Genomic DNA, 17270 nt, shown 5'->3' with positions numbered 1-17270 from the left:
CAAGGAAAGTCTAAAAAAGTGTCACAGCCCCAGGAAAAATGATGGCTAAATGTAATATGATGTGGCATCCTGTTTGGGGTTCTGTAAAAGAACATTAGGGGAAAACTAGCAAAATCCAATAAAATGAATAGTTTAGTTAAAATTATATACCAATACTAGTTCCTTAATTGTCACAAATGTGCCATAATAACGTGGGGTGTTAACATTAAGAGAAATTGAGTGCAGATATACAGGGACTTTTTACTGTCTTTGCAACTTTTCTGTAAACCTAAAGCTATCCTAAGAAGTTTGTCTTTTAAAAATCTACCTATAAAAAATACAAAAAAGTACATATGTAACTTTGATAAAAACCAGAAAAGTGGGCAGCCTGGGCAGTTTAGCACGACCTTCAGCCCAGGGCATGATCCTGGAGACCAAGGCTCGAGTCCCACCTCAGGCTCCCTGAGTCGAGCCTGCTTCTCCCTCTGCCTGTGTCTCTGCCTCTCTGTGTCTCTCACAAATAAATAAATAAAATCTTAAAAAAAAAAAAAAAAAAGTGTAGGTATAATATGGAGAGTGATAATGTACATCTGTGCTTTTTAGTTTCTGGAGCATTTTCCTAAGTGTACTGTCTTACAAGAACAAAACCAAGTATTCAGTTAGTTTAGTGAACCATCACTCTATCTCCCACTTACCAACGAGGAGACAGACAGTTGAGGACATTTAAGCCCATACTACCCAGAACAGGAACAGATCCCAAGTTCTCTCTACCCTGCTAGGGTGCACCTTTGCTCTCATGGCTGTACTGCTGCGCATGCGTACACACACCGCAAACACCCTGTACTCTGATTGCTCACCCACAATAGAACTGGACTGTCTGGTGTTGCAGGCAAAGGAACTTATTAAAACCTCAAATATAGAAAGGATTTCAAATTCTGCCACAATAAAAATAGACTAACCTAACAGACAAGAATAGAAATGCTAAATACACTGAATATTTTATAAAACAAAAATCGGGATGCCTGGGTGGCTCAGAGGTTTTGTTTTTTTTTTTTAAGATTTTATTTATTTATTCATGAGAATACACAGAGAGGAGAGAGAGAGAGGCAGAGACACAGGCAGAGGGAGAAACAGGTTCCATGCAGGGAGCCTGATGTGGGACTCGATCCTGGGTCTCCAGGATCAGGCCCTGGGCTGAAGGCAGCACTAAACCGCTGAGCCACCCGGGCTGCTCCTGGCTCAGAGGTTTAGCTCCTGCCTTCGGCTCAGGGTGTGATCCTGGAGACCTGGAATTGAGTCCCATGTCGGGCTCCCTGCTTGGAGCCTGCTTCTCCCTCTGCCTGTGTCTCTGCCTCTCTGTGTCTCTCATGAATAAATAAAATCTTTAAAAACAGAAAAATTAGGGATCCCTGGGTGGCGCAGCAGTTTGGCGCCTGCCTTTGGCCCAGGGCGCGATCCTGGAGACCCGGGATCGAATCCCACATCGGGCTCCCGGTGCATGGAGCCTGCTTCTCCCTCTGCCTGTGTCTCTGCCTCTCTCTCTCTCTCTGTGTGACTGTCATAAATAAATTTAAAAATATATTAAAAAAAAAAAAAAAAACAGAAAAATTAAGCCAGAACTGGTTAGACTCTAAATGCACTTTTTAAAGATTATACTAGATCACACATATTGAATTTCTGTCATATCTGATTATCAATTCTCATATAATGCTCTTATTTCCTATCTCTACCACCTTTTCACATATATTCATACTCCCTTTATACTAACGCTGACTACAATGAGATCATACACACACAAGCATCCTAATTAACAAGCAATACAATTTTCAATAGTCTGACAAATTTTACAAATGTTCCCCCTCTCAAAAATTAACAAAAAGAGGGGCTAATGGGTGGCCAGCAGGCTGAGGGTCTGAGTCTTGATTTCAGGTCAGGTTGTGATTCCAGGGTTGAGGGATCAGGCCTATGTGTCCCTCTCCCTCTGCCCTTCCTCCTCCCTGGCTCACGTGCACACACATTCCTGCTCTCTCAAATAAATGAAATCCTTAAAACAAAAATAATGATAATAATTAACAGTAAGAAAGCAAAGGCCGGAGGAAGAGTGAGCATCATCCTGGTCACTTTACCTCTCCTGGGTTAGCATGTGACATTCTGTCAAGAAGTAAAAGGCCGGATCCCTGGGTGGCGCAGCCGTTTGGCGCCTGCCTTTGGCCCAGGGCGCGATCCTGGAGACCCGGGATCGAATCCCACATCGGGCTCCCGGTGCATGGAGCCTGCTTCTCCCTCTGCCTGTGTCTCTGCCTCTCTCTCTCTCTCTCTCTCTCTGTGTGTGTGTGACTATAAATAAATAAAAATTTTTTAAAATTTTTAAAAATTAAAAAAAAAAAAGAAAAGGCCAATATGGTAAAAGTTTTAGAACATATGCACTTAAAAGGAACTGTGTGGAATTAGATTAGTGGTTGTGGTTGCCTGACATAGAGAATATACTAAAAAATTCACCAAACCGTACACTTCTTCTGGGGCGCCTGGGTGGCTCAGTCCATTGAGTGTCTGCCTTCAGCTTGGGTTGTGGTCCCGGGGTCCAGGGATCAAGCCCCACACGGGGCTCCCTTGCTCAGTGAGGAGCCTGCTTCTCCCTCTGCCTGCCACTCTGCCTGCTTGTGCATGCTCTCTTGTGCTCTTTCTCTGTCAATATATAAATGAGATCTTAAAAAAAATTAAAAAATAAATTGGTAACTTCTGTTACATGACTTTTTTTAAAAAAGATCTTATTTATTTATTCATGAGAGACAGAGACAGAGAGAAAAAGAGGCAGAGACACAGGCAGAGGGAGAAGCAGGCTCCATGCAGGGAGCCCAATGTGGGACTCGATCCCGGGTCTCCAGGATCACGCCCTGAGCAGAAGGCAGACACTCAACCGCTGAGCCACTCAGACATGCCTATGTTATATGACTTACTCTCATTCTTTTAAAAGAATGTGATAGAAAAAACAAGTCTGGATGTGCAGAGTGAAAGACAGCCAAGAGAGAAACCTGAGTTATTCTGACAGTTCTTGGTTATAAAATGAAGTTCCTACAAATACAACAAATGATAGCCCAAAAAAAGAAAAATAAGATGGGAGAACAGGGAAGTCTTTATTTTGCCAATACTGAGAGCAGAACATCAAACTTGAGATGTTTGCCCAAAATATGTGAGCTGAACCAGTGGGAAATGCAGCCAGCTAGACCCATGGTCTATCTCTCTACATACAAGAATCAGCCCTAATGAGCATTAGGAATGGAGAGGGTCCTGACTCTGGGAAAAATGAGAAGCAGCCAGAGAGCCACTAATGAAACCATAGCAAACAACTAAAGTTTATACAAGGAAATATTCAGTGCTGTGATCTGAAATTCCACATATGATCTGCAAATTCGTATGTGGAAACCTAATCCCCAAGGTGATGGTATTTCCAGGTGGGGCCCTTGGGAGGTGCTTAGGTCATAAGGGTGGAGTCCTAATGAATGGGATCAGTGCTCTTATAAGGGAATCCACAGAGCTCTCCCACCTCTTCTGCCAAGTGCCGCCAGAGAGAAGACAGCCATATACAAACCACAGAACCTTCCAGAAACTGACTCTACCAGCATCATGATCTTGAAATTCCCAGCCTCCAAGACTGTGAGAAATAAATTCCTGCTCTAAGCCCCACTTGTTTTGGTTGAGGAATGCTCCTTCCCGAGCTTATATAACAAAGTTAAGGTCCATATTTTAAGCCAAATCTAAAAAGGTTTCCTGGAGGGTCTCAAGCCTTTTCAAAGCACGACATTTTTGGATACAAATACAAATGTTACACTCCTTTGTAGGATTATGATAGTGAGTTACTTTATTTTCTAAATAGAACACTGTATTATAATAGTAAATATATTTTATCCAGCTATACGTTGCCTACTCTTTCCCAAATAAAAACCACTAACTTCTACTCAAGGAAGGATGTGCTCCATCACGTACCTTCTGACTAGAAACTTCATCTGTGGGCCACAAACTGCCAGAGGCAGCATTAAGACATAATTCCAGGGCTTGCCACAAAGCAGTTCCAGAATAGAAATTTTATCAACTCATTATTTTCTACTTGTACAGTGTATCTCCTCCAATCAAATCTTCCTCAAACCTTGGGCGGCCCGGGTGGCTCAGCGGTTTAGCGCTGCCTTCAACCCAGGGCGTGATCCTGGAGATCCAGGATCGAGTCCCATGTTGGGCTCCCTGCATGGAGTCTACTTCTCCCTCTGCCTGTCTCTCTCTCTCTGTGTCTCTCATGAATAAATAAATAAAACCTTTAAAAAAAAAAAAAAAAAAAAAACTTCCTCAAACCTAATCAACCTAATGTAATCCTTTTATCTTCTCTTCCAAACGTAAATCACAAGAATAAATTGAGTAAATGAATCATGCTGGCGTAAAAATCACAAAAACACATAAAGTATATGCTACTGGTGAATCGCTAAATTCTACCCCTGAGAATAATAATACAGTATATGTTAACTAAATTGAATTTAAATAAAGAATTTTTTTTAAAAAGGCGTATCTCTCAGCAGGTGCCAGCATAGAATGCCAGATGCCTTTCTTCATATGTTCTTGGAACTTAAATCAAACCCAAAGAAAAATGAAAAGGAAGAGCAGAAAAACCTGAATTGAGTATGACTGAGAAAAGCCTTGATGTGACTTCATATAAGTTTGGTGGTAGAGCAATAAATTTATATTTTTCACACACACACAAAAACGGTAAGTGTAAAAAAAAAAAAGGTAAGTGTTTTAATATTAAAGACTCCAGGGCAGCCCCGGTGGCGCAGCAGTTTGGCGCCACCTGCAGCCCAGGGCATGATCCTGGAGACCCTTGATGGAGTCCCTCTGCATGGAGCCTGCTTCTCCCTCTGCCTGTCTCTGCCTCTCTCTGTGTGTCTCTATGAATAAATAAATAAAACCTTAAAAAAAAAAAAGACTCCAGGGGACACCTGGGTGGCTCAGCGGTTGAGCATCTGCCTTTGGCTCGGGCATGATCCCAGTTCGGGGGATCGGGGACCCCCCCCATTTTGGGCTCCCTGCAGGGGGTCTGCTTCTCCCTCTGCCTGTGTCTCTGACTCTGTATCTCTCATGAATAAATAAATAGATCTTTAAAAAAAAAAAAAAACTTAAAAAAAAAAAACTCCCTAACTACAGCATCTATTCTGAATCCATTTCTATACCAGAACTATAGCCCACTGGATAAAACAAAAGCTTCATTTGCCTCTCAGATGAATCTATCATGGATGCCCTTGCAGAATTAGAGAAATGGAGGCAGTCAAGACTCCCTGGGTTCTTTCCCCACAGCCATGCTCAGGTCAAATGCAGTTCTGCTCTGAAAACCTCCTCCTCTATGTACGTGGATCTTCTCACTCCACAATAACCTAACCACCCTCCTACATGAAGCGTGCATATATGCCAAGAAGAGAGCATCTGCTTTGCTTGTCAATGACCACGTTGCATCTAAGGAAAGAGTTTTATAAGGCCACCTCCCCCAACAGCTAGTCAGGTGCCTAGCCCCCTGCCAGGTAGGACTCCTGGCCACAGCCAGACAGTGCACTAGGTCATTCAATCTGCCATGGGACCAAAGGCCCATAGGCCCATCTTTTCAGATGCAAATTTTAAGCATGACAAACTACAAGGAAGGGCACCACACAGAAATATAGGAGAACATGCTTTTTCCTAAATCAAGAATGAGTAAGCCCAAATGATGTAGATGTCTCTATTATAAGTCTTTGGTTGAGCAAACAAAAGGAAAAACAGCTTCATCGGACAGTGTGACTAAGAGATTACAAAACAGAGTTTTATGGGAGTGTGTGGCAAAAAAATATGGAGTATTCATTACGTAGTTAAAAAATACCACTTTCATTTCAAAATGAAAAAAATAACATTAAATTTATTTAAGTCTAAACTGCCCTCTCTCTCATGAATAAATAAAAAATCTTAAAAAAAAAAAAAAGAGACACAGAGGGAGAGAGGGGGAGTGGGGGGAGAGAGAGAGAGAGAGAGAGAGAAAGGGGGGGAGGGGGAGGCAGAGACACAGGCAGAGGGAGAAGTAGGCTCCATGCAGGGAGCCTGACATGGGACTCGATCCCAGGTCTCCAGGATCAGGCCCTGGGCTGAAGGCGGCACTAAACCGCTGAGCCAACTGGGCTGCCCGAAACAACAGGTTAAGAGGTGCCTGGCTGATTCAGTTGGTGGAGCATGACGTTTTTTTTTTTTAAGATTTATTTTGAAAAAAAAAAAAAAAAAAGATTTATTTTGAGAGAGAGAGAGCACACATGGAAGGGTAGGGGGAGGATCTCAAGCGGACTCCCCACTGAGCACAAATCCTGATACAGGGCTCCATCTTACCACCCTGAGATCATGATCTGAATGGAAATCAAGAGTCAGACACTTAGCCGACCGAGCCACCCAAACATCCTGAGCACAAGACTTGATCTTGGGGATGGGAGCCCCCACACTGGGTGTAGAGATTAATTAAAAATAAAAATTTTGGGGCACCTGGGTGGCTCAGTCAATTGAGCATGCTACTTTGGCTCAGGTCAAGATCTCAGGGTCCTGGGATCAAGCCCCACTTCTGGCTCCTTGCTCAGCAGACAGTCTGCTTCTCCCTCTGCCCCTCCCCAGCTAATGCATACCCATTTGCTCTCCCTCTCTGTCTCAAATAAATAAAATCTTGAAAAAAAATAAAATCTTAAAAATATAAAATCTTGGGCAGCCCAGGTAGCACAGCAGTTTAGTGCTGCCTTTGGCCCAGGGCGTGATCCTGGAGTCCCAGGATCAAGTCCCACGTCGGGCTCCCTGCATGGAGCTGCTTCTCCCTCTGCCTGTGTCTATGCCTCTCTCTCTCTCTCTCTCTCTCTCTGCCTGTGTCTATGCCTCTCTCTCTCTCTCTCTCTCTCTCTCTCTCGTTTCTCATGAATAAGTAAATAAAATCTTTAAGAAATATATATATATATAAAATCTTTTAAACATATATATACACACAGACTACACACACACACACATATATATATAATATTATAAGGCTCAGTTAGGAATCAGCCTTCGGCTCAGGTCATGATCCCAGGGCTAGGATGGAGCCCCACATCTGGCTCTCTGCTCAGTGGGGAGCCTGCTTCTCCCTCTGTTGGCTGCTGTCCCTGCTTGTGCTCGCTCTCTGTCAAATAAATGGATAAAATCTTTAAAAAATAGGGCACAGGGGTGGCTCAGTGGTTGAGCGTCTGCCTTTGGCTCAGGTTGTGATCCCAATGTCCTGTTATCGACTCTCGCATCAGGGTCCCCACGGGAGCCCGGTTCTCCCTCTGCCTATGTCTCTGCCTCTCACTCTGTGTCTCATGAATAAATAAATTTTTTAAAAAATCTTTAAAAATAATAAATAAAGGCAGCCCGGGTGGCTCAGCAGTTTAGTGTCGCCTTCGGTCCAGGGTGTGATCCTGGAGACCCGGGATTGAGTCCCAGGTCGGGGCTCCCTGCATGGAGCCTGCTTCTTCCTCTGCCTGTGTCTCTGCCTCTCTCTCTCTCTCTCTTTCTCTCATGAATAAATAAGTAAAATCTTTAAAAAATAACAAATAGGGGATCCCTGGGTGGCTCAGCGGTTTGGTGCCTGCCTTCGGCCCAGGGCGTGATCCTGAAGACCTCAGATCAAGTCCCGCGTCCAGTTCCCAGCATGGAGCCTGATTCTCCCTCTGCCTGTGTCTCTACCTCTCTCTCTCTCTCTCTCTCTCTGTGTCTCTCATGAATAAATAAAATATTTTTAAAAACAAAAATAAAGGGATCCCTGGGTGGCCCAGTGGTTTGGCGCCTGCCTTTGGCCCAGGGCGCGATCCTGGAGACCTGGGATCGAGTCCCACGTCGGGCTCCGGGTGCATGGAGCCTGCTTCTCCCTCTGCCTATGTCTCTGCCTCTCTCTCTCTGTGTGTGACTATCATAAATTAATTAATTAATTAATTAAAAATAAGTAAATAAAATAAAAATAAAAAAATAACAAAAACAGACAAAAAGCAGGAACCATAAAAAATTAATAAAGTAGAATTCATCAAAATTTAAAATTACTAAAAAAAATTTTTAATTACTGATTATTAAAAAGGCACAACCAAAAAGATATACTTTAAGCCCTAGAGCTGGGACACTTGGGCGGCTCAGCGGTTGAGCATCTACCTTTGGCTCAGGGTGTGATCCTGGGATCCAGGATCAAGTCCCACACTGGGCTCCCTGCGTGGGGCCTGGTTCTCCCTCTGCCTGTGTCTCTGCCTCTCTTTCTGTTTCTCTCATGAATAAATAAAATCTTAAAAAAAAAAAAAACAGTTAAGGCCTAGACTGGGAAAAAATATTTACAACATATGTACCTGGCAAAAAGACCCGTACTCAAATACATAAGGAATTTCTATACCCAATAATTTTTCTTTTTTTTTTTTTTAATTTTTATTTATTTATGATAGTCACATAGAGAGAAAGAGAGAGGCAGAGACATAGGCAGAGGGAGAAGCAGAGGGAGAAGCAGACTCCATGCACCGGGAGCCCGACGTGGGATTCGATCCCAGGTCTCCAGGATCACGCCCTGGGCCAAAGGCAGGCGCTAAACCGCTGCGCCACCCAGGGATCTCTCTATACCCAATAATAAAAAGACAACCTGACTTTCTAAACAGGTAAAAGATTTAACAGACACTTCACAAAAGCAATATACACAAAAAGCCAATAAGCATGTGAATAAGTGTTCATTATTAGTCATCAGGAAAATGCTCAGGAAACCCATTCGACAAGATGCCACTATACATCCACTAGAATGTGAAGAAGAAAAGAAAGAATACCGAATGCCAGAGAGGATATGGAATAACCAGAAGAAAGAACACACACATTGCTAGTCCAAGCGTAAAATGTACAAGCACTCTGGGTTGTTTCTTTTTTTAAAGATTTATTTATTCACGAGAGACACACAGAGAGAAGCAGAGAGAGAAGCAGAGATACAGGCAGAGAGGGAGAAGCAGGTTTCATGCAGGGAGCCTGATGCAAGACTCCATCCCGGGACTCCAGGATCACGCCCTGGGCCGAAGGCAGGCGCTAAACCACTGAGCTACCCAGGGATCCCCTGGGTTGTTTCTTTAAAAGTTAATGATATATTAACTCAGCTGAGTGTGGAGCCTGCTTGAGATTCTCTCTCCCTCTCTGCTTGTTACTTCTCATAAACAAACAAACGCAAACAAGCAAATAAATGTTAATGCTACATCCACATTATGGGCAATCCCACTTCTGGGTATTTATCCAGAAGAAATGAAGATGTATTCCCACATGGTCTCCCACAAAAATGAGTACCCCGGCCCCCAGTGTGCTTCAAGAAGAAAATGGTTGGACTGTATAGGTCCCACAATAGAACACCACTCAGGAACAGGAAGGAACCAACCACTGACATAGCAACATGTATGAATTTCAAAAATGTTATGCTGGGATCCCTGGGTGGCGCAGCGGTTTGGCGCCTGCTTTTGACCCAGGGCGCGATCCTGGAGACCTGGGATCGAATCCCATGTCGGGCTCCCGGTGCATGGAGCCTGCTTCTCCCTCTGCCTGTGTCTCTGCCTCTCTCTCTCTCTCTCTCTGTGACTATCATAAATAAAAAAAATAAAAAAATAAAAATGTTATGCTGAAACTGGATGCAAGGATGCCTAGGCAGCTCTGTCCATGAAACATATGCCTACAGCTCCTGGGATCAAGTCCTGCATCAGGCTCCCTGCTCAGTGGGGAGTCTGCTTCAGCCTCTCCCTCTCACTCTCCCTAACAAATAACATCTTAAAAAAACAAGCTGGATGCAAAAAAATATATACTGTACAACCTCATTTATATGAAATTCTAGAATAGGAAGAACTACCCTGTGGTTATAAAAATCAGATCACTGCTGCGGGGGCGGGTGGTGAGAGGGGTGATGGATGATTGGCAAGGGGCAGGAGGGAATTTTCTGGGCCTTATCTTGGTATATAGTCATCAAAATAGAATGAATAATATATTTAAAACCTTGGCATTTCAATGTATATAAATTGTATCTCAATTCCCTTTAAAAAAGCAGAATTTGTGGGATGCCTGGGTGGCTTAGTGGTTAAGCATCTACCTTCGGCCCAGCGCATAATCCTGGGGCCCCAGGATGGAGTCCCACATCCGGCTCCCTGCAGGAAGTCTGCTTCCCCCTCTGCCTCTGTCTCTCATGAATAAATAAGTAAATTCTAAAAAAATAAAAAAGAATTTGCTAACATTAATTTGCACATATTCAGAAATCATAACTCCCAACATTAAGTGAAAGATGGTTAGGAATGGTTTTGTTCTGAGAACACATTAAAACTAGGATGTGGTAAGCAAACATTTCATCCCCCTCAAGATTCCTGGCCCCTGGTGCAAACACATCTCCCAGTTAATCAAGTCCCTCTAAGTACTGCTATGAAGAGATTTCTTGGGCAGCCTGGGTTGCTCAGCAGTTTAGCACTGCTTTCGGTCCAGGGAGTGATCCTGGAGACCTGGGATCGAGTGTCCCAGGTCGGGTTTCCTGCATGGAGCCTGCTTCTCCCTCTGCCTGAGTCTCTGTTTCTCTGTATCTCTCATGAATAAATAAAATCTTAAAAAAAAAAAAAAAAAAAAAAAACAGAGAGAGAGAGATTTCTTGCCATAGATGTAATTAAGGTCCCAAATCACTTAGACTTAAGATAGAGAGATTATCTTGGTGTGCCTGACCTAATTACATGCCTTCTTTATTTTTTAAGATTTTTTTTTTTTAAGACCTTATTTTTAGGTAATCTCTATACTCAACGTGGGACTTGAACTCATGACCCTGAGAACAAAAATCTCATGCTCTTCTGACTGAGCCAGCCAGGAATTTTGTGTCTCTCATGAATAAATAAACAAAATCTAAAAAAAAAAAAAAAAAAACTTAAAAAAAAAAAGTAGGGGATCCCTGGGTGGCTCAGCAGTTTAGTGCCTGCCTTCGGCCCAGGGAGTGATCCTGGAGACCTGGGATCGAGTCCCGCATCAAGCACCCTGCATGGAGCCTGCTTCTCCCTCTGCCTGTGTCTCACTCTCTGTGTCTCTCATGAATAAATAAAATCTTTAAAATATATATTTTTTTAAAAGTAGAATCTAATACAAATTCATACTACAAAAGCTTTAGAACTTAATAGTTCAGCTAAAAAGAAAAGAAATTATGGATGAATCTTGAGGACAATATGCTAAATCACAAAAAGACAGTCACAAAAAGACATGCTATACTCTTGGTCTTGGGCTTGTAAGTACAAGCCCCACGTTGGGTGTAGAGATTACTAAAAAAAAATTAACTTAAAAAGAAAAAAAGACAGGTACCTGGGTAGCTCCATGGTTGAGCATCTGCCTTCAGCTCAGGGTGTGATCCTGGGATCGAATCCCATCTCAGGCTCCCTGGAGGGAGCCTGTTTCTCTCTCCATCTGTGTCTCTGCCTCTGTGTCTCTCATGAATAAATAAATAAAATATTTTAAAAATAAAAGACAGGGACACCTGGGTGGCTCAGTGGTTGAGTGTCTGCCTTTGGCTCAGGGACTGATTCTGGAGTCCTGAGATCGAGTCCCACATTGGGCGCCCTGCATGGAGCCTGCTTCTCCCTCTGCCTGTGTCTCTGCCCCACCCCCTCTCTTTGTCTCTCATGAATAAATAAAATCTATAAATAAATAAATAAATAAATAAATAAATAATAAAAGGCAAATGTTGTGTGATTCTACTTATAAGCAGTACCTCAAGTAGACAAATTCACTGAATCAGAAAGTAGATTTGTGTTTGGGGGGGAGGGTGGGGATGGGAAGTTGTTACTTAATGGACACATAGTTTCAGTTTTGCAAGATGAAAAAGTTCTAGATCTGTTGCACAACAGCGTAAATATACCTAATTTGTTTTTTACCACAATTGTAAAAAGAACAGAAATTAACATTTTCCCTGTTATACAATAATACAAATTCTTCTTTAAACAAGCAGAATAAGTAAATTTAAGAAAAAAACATTTCTATGGATTCACAGAAATCATAGAAATGAAGGCTCAAGCAGCTTTTACTGATCACCCTCTCTATGCCAGACTCTGCAAAGAACACAAATACTACGATGACAATGTGGTGCCTGAGACAGTACACATTAGACAGCAACCCCAAGGAGTCACCATGGCCACAGTGCATCACCTGGGCTTCTGAAATGCAAGAACTGGCCAAGGACTTCCCAGATGAAGGCAACTGGAGCTTAGCATCACTGGGATTCCTGACAGCAAGGTGGTTCAAAGTTTGAAATGTGCATACAAAAATACCTGAATTAGAAGCCTGACTTCACAGCTGTGTACCTCTGGCTCAAGTAACTTGCCCTCTCTGACCTCAGTTTTGTCCACAGTAGAATGGGAAAGGATTATAGCACCAATTTTATCTGATTTGGTGTTAACTTCACTGTTATGGTCGTGGTTGAGTGAGCTTCAGAGAGGCTGTGGACATATATTTCCACATTATGCAATCAGTCAGGGAACAACCCAAGGTTTAAACTGAGGTAACTGGTATATTTTAGAAAAAAGGAAATAAATGTCTACATTACATATGAACTTAGCTTAAAATTCTTGTCCTATTGATATTCACCTACTTGTTTTATCAAGCATGAACATACTAAACATATTTAAAACCACAGATCCAAATTGCTGTCATCTGCCTTCAAAAATTAGTTAAAACTGGGACACCCTGGGTGACTCAGTAGTTGAGCATCTGCCTTCGGCTCAGGGCGTGATCCCGGGGTCCTGGGATTGAGTCCCATGTTAGGCTCCCCACAGAGAGCCTGCTTCTCCTTCTGCCTGTGTCTCTGCCACTCTCCCTGTTTCTCATGAATAAATAAAATCTTTTTTAAAAATTAGTTAAAGGGATCCCTGGGTGGCGCAGCGGTTTGGCGCCTGCCTTTGGCCCAGGGCGCGATCCTGGAGACCCGGGATCGAATCCCACGTCGGGCTCCCGGTGCATGGAGCCTGCTTCTCCCTCTGCCTGTGTCTCTGCGCCTCTCTCTCTCTCTCTGTGACTATCATAAATAAATAAAAATTAAAAAAAAAAAAATTAGTTAAAACATAATACTGTAATAACTTTGTATGTTGACAAATATTAACTATACTTCTCACAGTGAGCCTTTAGTAATGTCTATAACCGTTGAATTACACTGTTGTACACCTGAAACTAATATAATTCTGTAAGTCAACTATATTTCAACTAAAATAAGTACATTTTTTTTTAAAGATTTCATTTATTCATGAGAGACAGAGAGAGAGAGAGAGGCAGAGTCACAGGCAGAGGGAGAAGCAGGCTCCATGCAGGGAGCCGACGTGGGACTCGATCCCAGGACTCCAGGATCATGCCCTCCAAAGGCAGATGCTCAACCTCTGAGCCACCCAGGTGTCCCCAATAAGTACATTTTAAAAAAATAGTTATGACACAACTAAATTCTGATTTCATTTTGACAGAAGAGTATATTATCCATCCGAGAGGCTTCAGGGCAGAAAGACAAAAGGGTGTTGTTAAGTGAAAGAGACAGACAACAGGGAAGAGGGGGCAACAGTGATATGCAGAAGAGCAGGCTCAGGATGAGCCCAGGTGTGCCTAAGTGAGGGCCAGAGTAGAAAGATGAGGGAAAGCTATGGGTGCAGAGTGCTTTTAGGACACAAGCCAAAACTTAGCAGAGGAGTGACATGATCCAACTTCTGTTCTAGCAGCTTGCTCTAGCTACCAACACTACCACTCCATCTCTTCCAGACTGCAGCCCTACCCTTACCCTGGCCCAGTCACTCCCAGGTCAGGGCCACTTTAGAAGCCATCTCTAGCCCATCTGTATCACTGTTCCTATTGCCGCTGCCCGAAGTCAGATCTCAGTTCTCACTTGGAACTACTGGCTTCCCACCAATCACGTGCCATACTACCTATGCTTTCTAAAGTGTCACCTCACTGTTAAGAATCCTCCTTCTTAAAAAAAAAAAAAAAAAAAAAAAAAGAATCCTCCTTCTTGCCTTCCTTACCTGATCTTCCCTTTCCACTCTCATCCTTCCCAACTTTAGTACCCTTTACGGCAGCACCACTTAAGAGCTTATAACCTCTAAAATGACTATTATCGGGATCCCTGGGTGGCGCAGCGGTTTGGCGCCTGCCTTTGGCCCAGGGCGCGATCCTGGAGATCCGGGATCGAATCCACATCGGGCTCCCAGTACATGGAGCCTGCTTCTCCCTCTGCCTGTGTCTCTGCCTCCCTCTCTCTCTCTCTCTCTGTGACTATCATAAATTAATTAATTAATTAATTAAAATAAAATAAAATGACTATTATCAATCCCACCCCTGGCATTTGACCAACTGTACTTTTCTTCAGGTCTCATATCCAGAATCACCTTTCCAGGGCATTCAGCACAACATTTAACCTAATCTGCTGTACCCGTCGATTTCCTGTTCCCTCACCAGACAATGAGCTCCTAGAGGCCAGAGACTATTTATTTACTTACTTAGAAAGATTTTATTTATTTATTCAAGAGAGACAGGGAGAGAGAGGCAGACACACAGGCAGAGGGAGAAGCAAGTTCCATGCAGAAGCCTGATGTGGGACTCAGTCCCAGGACCATGCACTGAGACAAGGGCAGACGTTCAACTGCTGAGCCACCCAGGCATCCCAGCAACTGTTTTTTATCCCTATTTTCCCAACAACTTAGCACAGCACCTGCCATTCAGTTGGTTCTAGATAGACATTTAAGGTCATGCTTTCACCATTTAATATGCTAATCATTTTTATTCTATGCCCTGAAATTTGACATGTAAAACCTGCCTGTACTTCAGTTTAGGATATTACTGATCACTTCTTTGTTACATAAAGTTCTGGTTTCTTATCATATTCCACTTATGTTTCCATGTTACATGAATCCTACAAATTAACCAATCTTTGGTGTTTATATTCCCATATGGAAAGCTACACACTGGCTTATCTTCAACATTACGAAATATGCTTAACGATATATAATTTGGCAGGGGTGCGGGGCACCTGGGTGGCTCAGCGGTTGAGCATCTCTGGCTCAGGGTGTGATCCCAGGGTCCTGGGGGGAGCCTGCTTCCCCCTCTGCCTATGTCTCTGCTTCTCTGTGTCTCTCATGCATGCATGAATGAATGAATGAGAATTCATAATTTTTAAATATATAATTTTAAGTAACTACAGTTAAGTTTTCATTTTAAAGTACTTAAGAGAAAAACAATAAATACTTAAGATACTATGTGCTCCTCCCCAGTGGTATTTTCTCTCATCCTTCCTAGCAGTAGTGTCCTGACTCCCATGCAGGTCTTTCTACCTTTATTTGCATCGTCTAGTGTTTTTAGAAGGTAGTACGAAGCAAAGTGCACGAGCCAGGTCACAGACAAGTTACCACCCTGGGTCCTCCACCCCCCTCAGTAACACCACAGGGCTGCCAGACTCCACTGCAACATGATGTTGCATTCTCTGATGACTTGGGGAAACTGGCTCTTAGGAGTGCTGAGCTTCCCACATGCAGTTCCCCCACTATCTGAAGTTTTTAATATTTAGTATCATTTGTATTCCTACAGATGCTTAGGAAACAGAACAATGAATCAAATTTCCCACCTTCGCTAAGGCCTGTTGCCAATCCCTAAAAGAGGCAAATCCAGAACAGGTAACAAGATGATGAGACTTAAGAACATTGTCCCAATTTCCTAATGGGTTTTTGACTCAACTACTTCCATGTATTTTGAGCTTAACGACTCTGATCAATAGCTTAGTCATGCTGTATCTAAAAAAGCCTTAAAATTTAACTAACGCAAAGAATCAAAGAACCGCCCTTCAATATACCAGTTTAAATAGCGAACCTCAAATTTTCCGTTGTCCTCACACTTTTTTTTTTTTAATTCATGAGACACAGAGAGAGAGAGAGGGGCTGAGACACAGGCAGAGGGAGAAGCAGGCTCCACGCAGGGAGCCCGACGCGGGGCCAATCCCAGGATCCCGGGGTCACGCCCCGAGCTGAAAGCAGATGCTCAACCACTGAGCCCCCCCCCAGGTGTCCCTGTCCTCACACTTTAAAAACGTTTTTTTGCAAGGACTCCTTATGAAACGCCTACCGTAAATTGTTAATGTGTTGTTTAAATAATGAAACAATAAGCAACAATTCTAGCACAAAAAATAATTAAAAAAAAAACAACAACAACCCACCACCTGGATCTGCACACCTTACGCTGTAAAACCACCCAATCCGCCAGGCACTACTACTACAGTTTCAAGGCGTTTAAAGGTCTTGGGGGGTCGAGAGGGCACCGCATTTGACAACCGCGTCGGGACGGCTTCAAGTTTGGGAGCAGGAGCGACGCCAGCGCAGGTGGACGCGGAGGATGAGCGGGCTCGCGTCCCGCGGTCCAGGGGCAGGGGCGGCCGAGCAGGCGCCGCGGGGCCGGACTCCCGGGGGGCCCCGGCAGCCGCCGCCCCCGAGCACGACAGGCGCGGCCGCCCAGGGCGGTGCCGCGGGAGAGGGCGGGGGCCGGAAGGAAGAGGGAGGATTCGGACAAAGCCCGGCCGGCCGCCCCCCCGCCGCGTTCCCAGGAGCGCCCCCCCCCCCCCGCCGCCGCTCGGGGTCCGCAGCTGTTCCGCGAGCCGCCCCCCCCCCCCCCCCCGCAGCGCAGCGCAGCCCGGGGACGCGCGGAGGGGACCGACCGCGGGGCGCCGCCGGGGATGCGGGGCGGGGGCGCGGCGCCAAGGGCCCGACGAGGGGGCGCCACAAGTGCCCGTTGGGGTGCCGCGGCGGGGGACGGCCGGCCGCTCACCGTGCTGCTCCCGCGGGGCCGCGCGCTCGCTGTCAGCACCGGGAGGGCGCGGGCGCGTGCGCGGAGCCGGGCTGCGCGGGGCCCGCTGCCTCGATGCCTCAGGCGCGGCGCCGCGGTCACGAGCGAGGGGCGCCGGCGCGGCCGCCCCGCAGCATCCTCGGCCGCCCGCGAGCGCTGTCCCCCGCGGCTCCTCCCTGCAGCCGCCGCCCCGCGCCCGTCGGCTCCTGCTCTGCTCCGGCTCCGCCGCGCCCGCCGCCGAAAATGGCGTCTCGGCGTCCCTCCCCCGGCTCGGGGCTCCCGCCCCACAATGCCCCGCGCGGCCGTGACGTCACCGCCCGCCGCCGGGGGGCGGGGCGCGGCGGGGCGCGGCCGGGAAACTGAGGCCCGGCGCGGAGAGGAGGCTCGCGGGCGTGCGGGAGGGGGCGCTGGGGCGGGGCGCGGCCGCCTGG

At 45.2% G+C, this 17270-nt stretch overlaps 1 protein-coding gene across 2 annotated transcripts in view; it reads right to left on the bottom strand.

Annotated features, from left to right (window-relative positions):
* The window catches only part of KLC1 (kinesin light chain 1), a 67307-nt gene extending 50335 nt beyond the window's left edge, over positions 1–16972 (bottom strand). The window contains exon 1 of one of the 2 annotated variants that reach the window (XM_077910746.1): positions 16822–16972. The gene's annotated coding sequence lies outside the window, so the exon portion shown is untranslated. The remainder of the gene's footprint in view (positions 1–16821) is intronic. The other variant, XM_077910745.1, reaches the window with a different exon arrangement.
* Between the last annotated feature and the right edge of the window lie 298 nt (positions 16973–17270).

This window comes from Canis aureus, chromosome 9 (genome assembly GCF_053574225.1).
Source record: "Canis aureus isolate CA01 chromosome 9, VMU_Caureus_v.1.0, whole genome shotgun sequence".
Classification (NCBI taxonomy): Eukaryota; Metazoa; Chordata; class Mammalia; order Carnivora; family Canidae; genus Canis; species Canis aureus.
The sequence above is the reverse complement of the archived record's forward strand: the minus strand, read 5'-3'. Positions and strand labels throughout refer to the sequence as shown.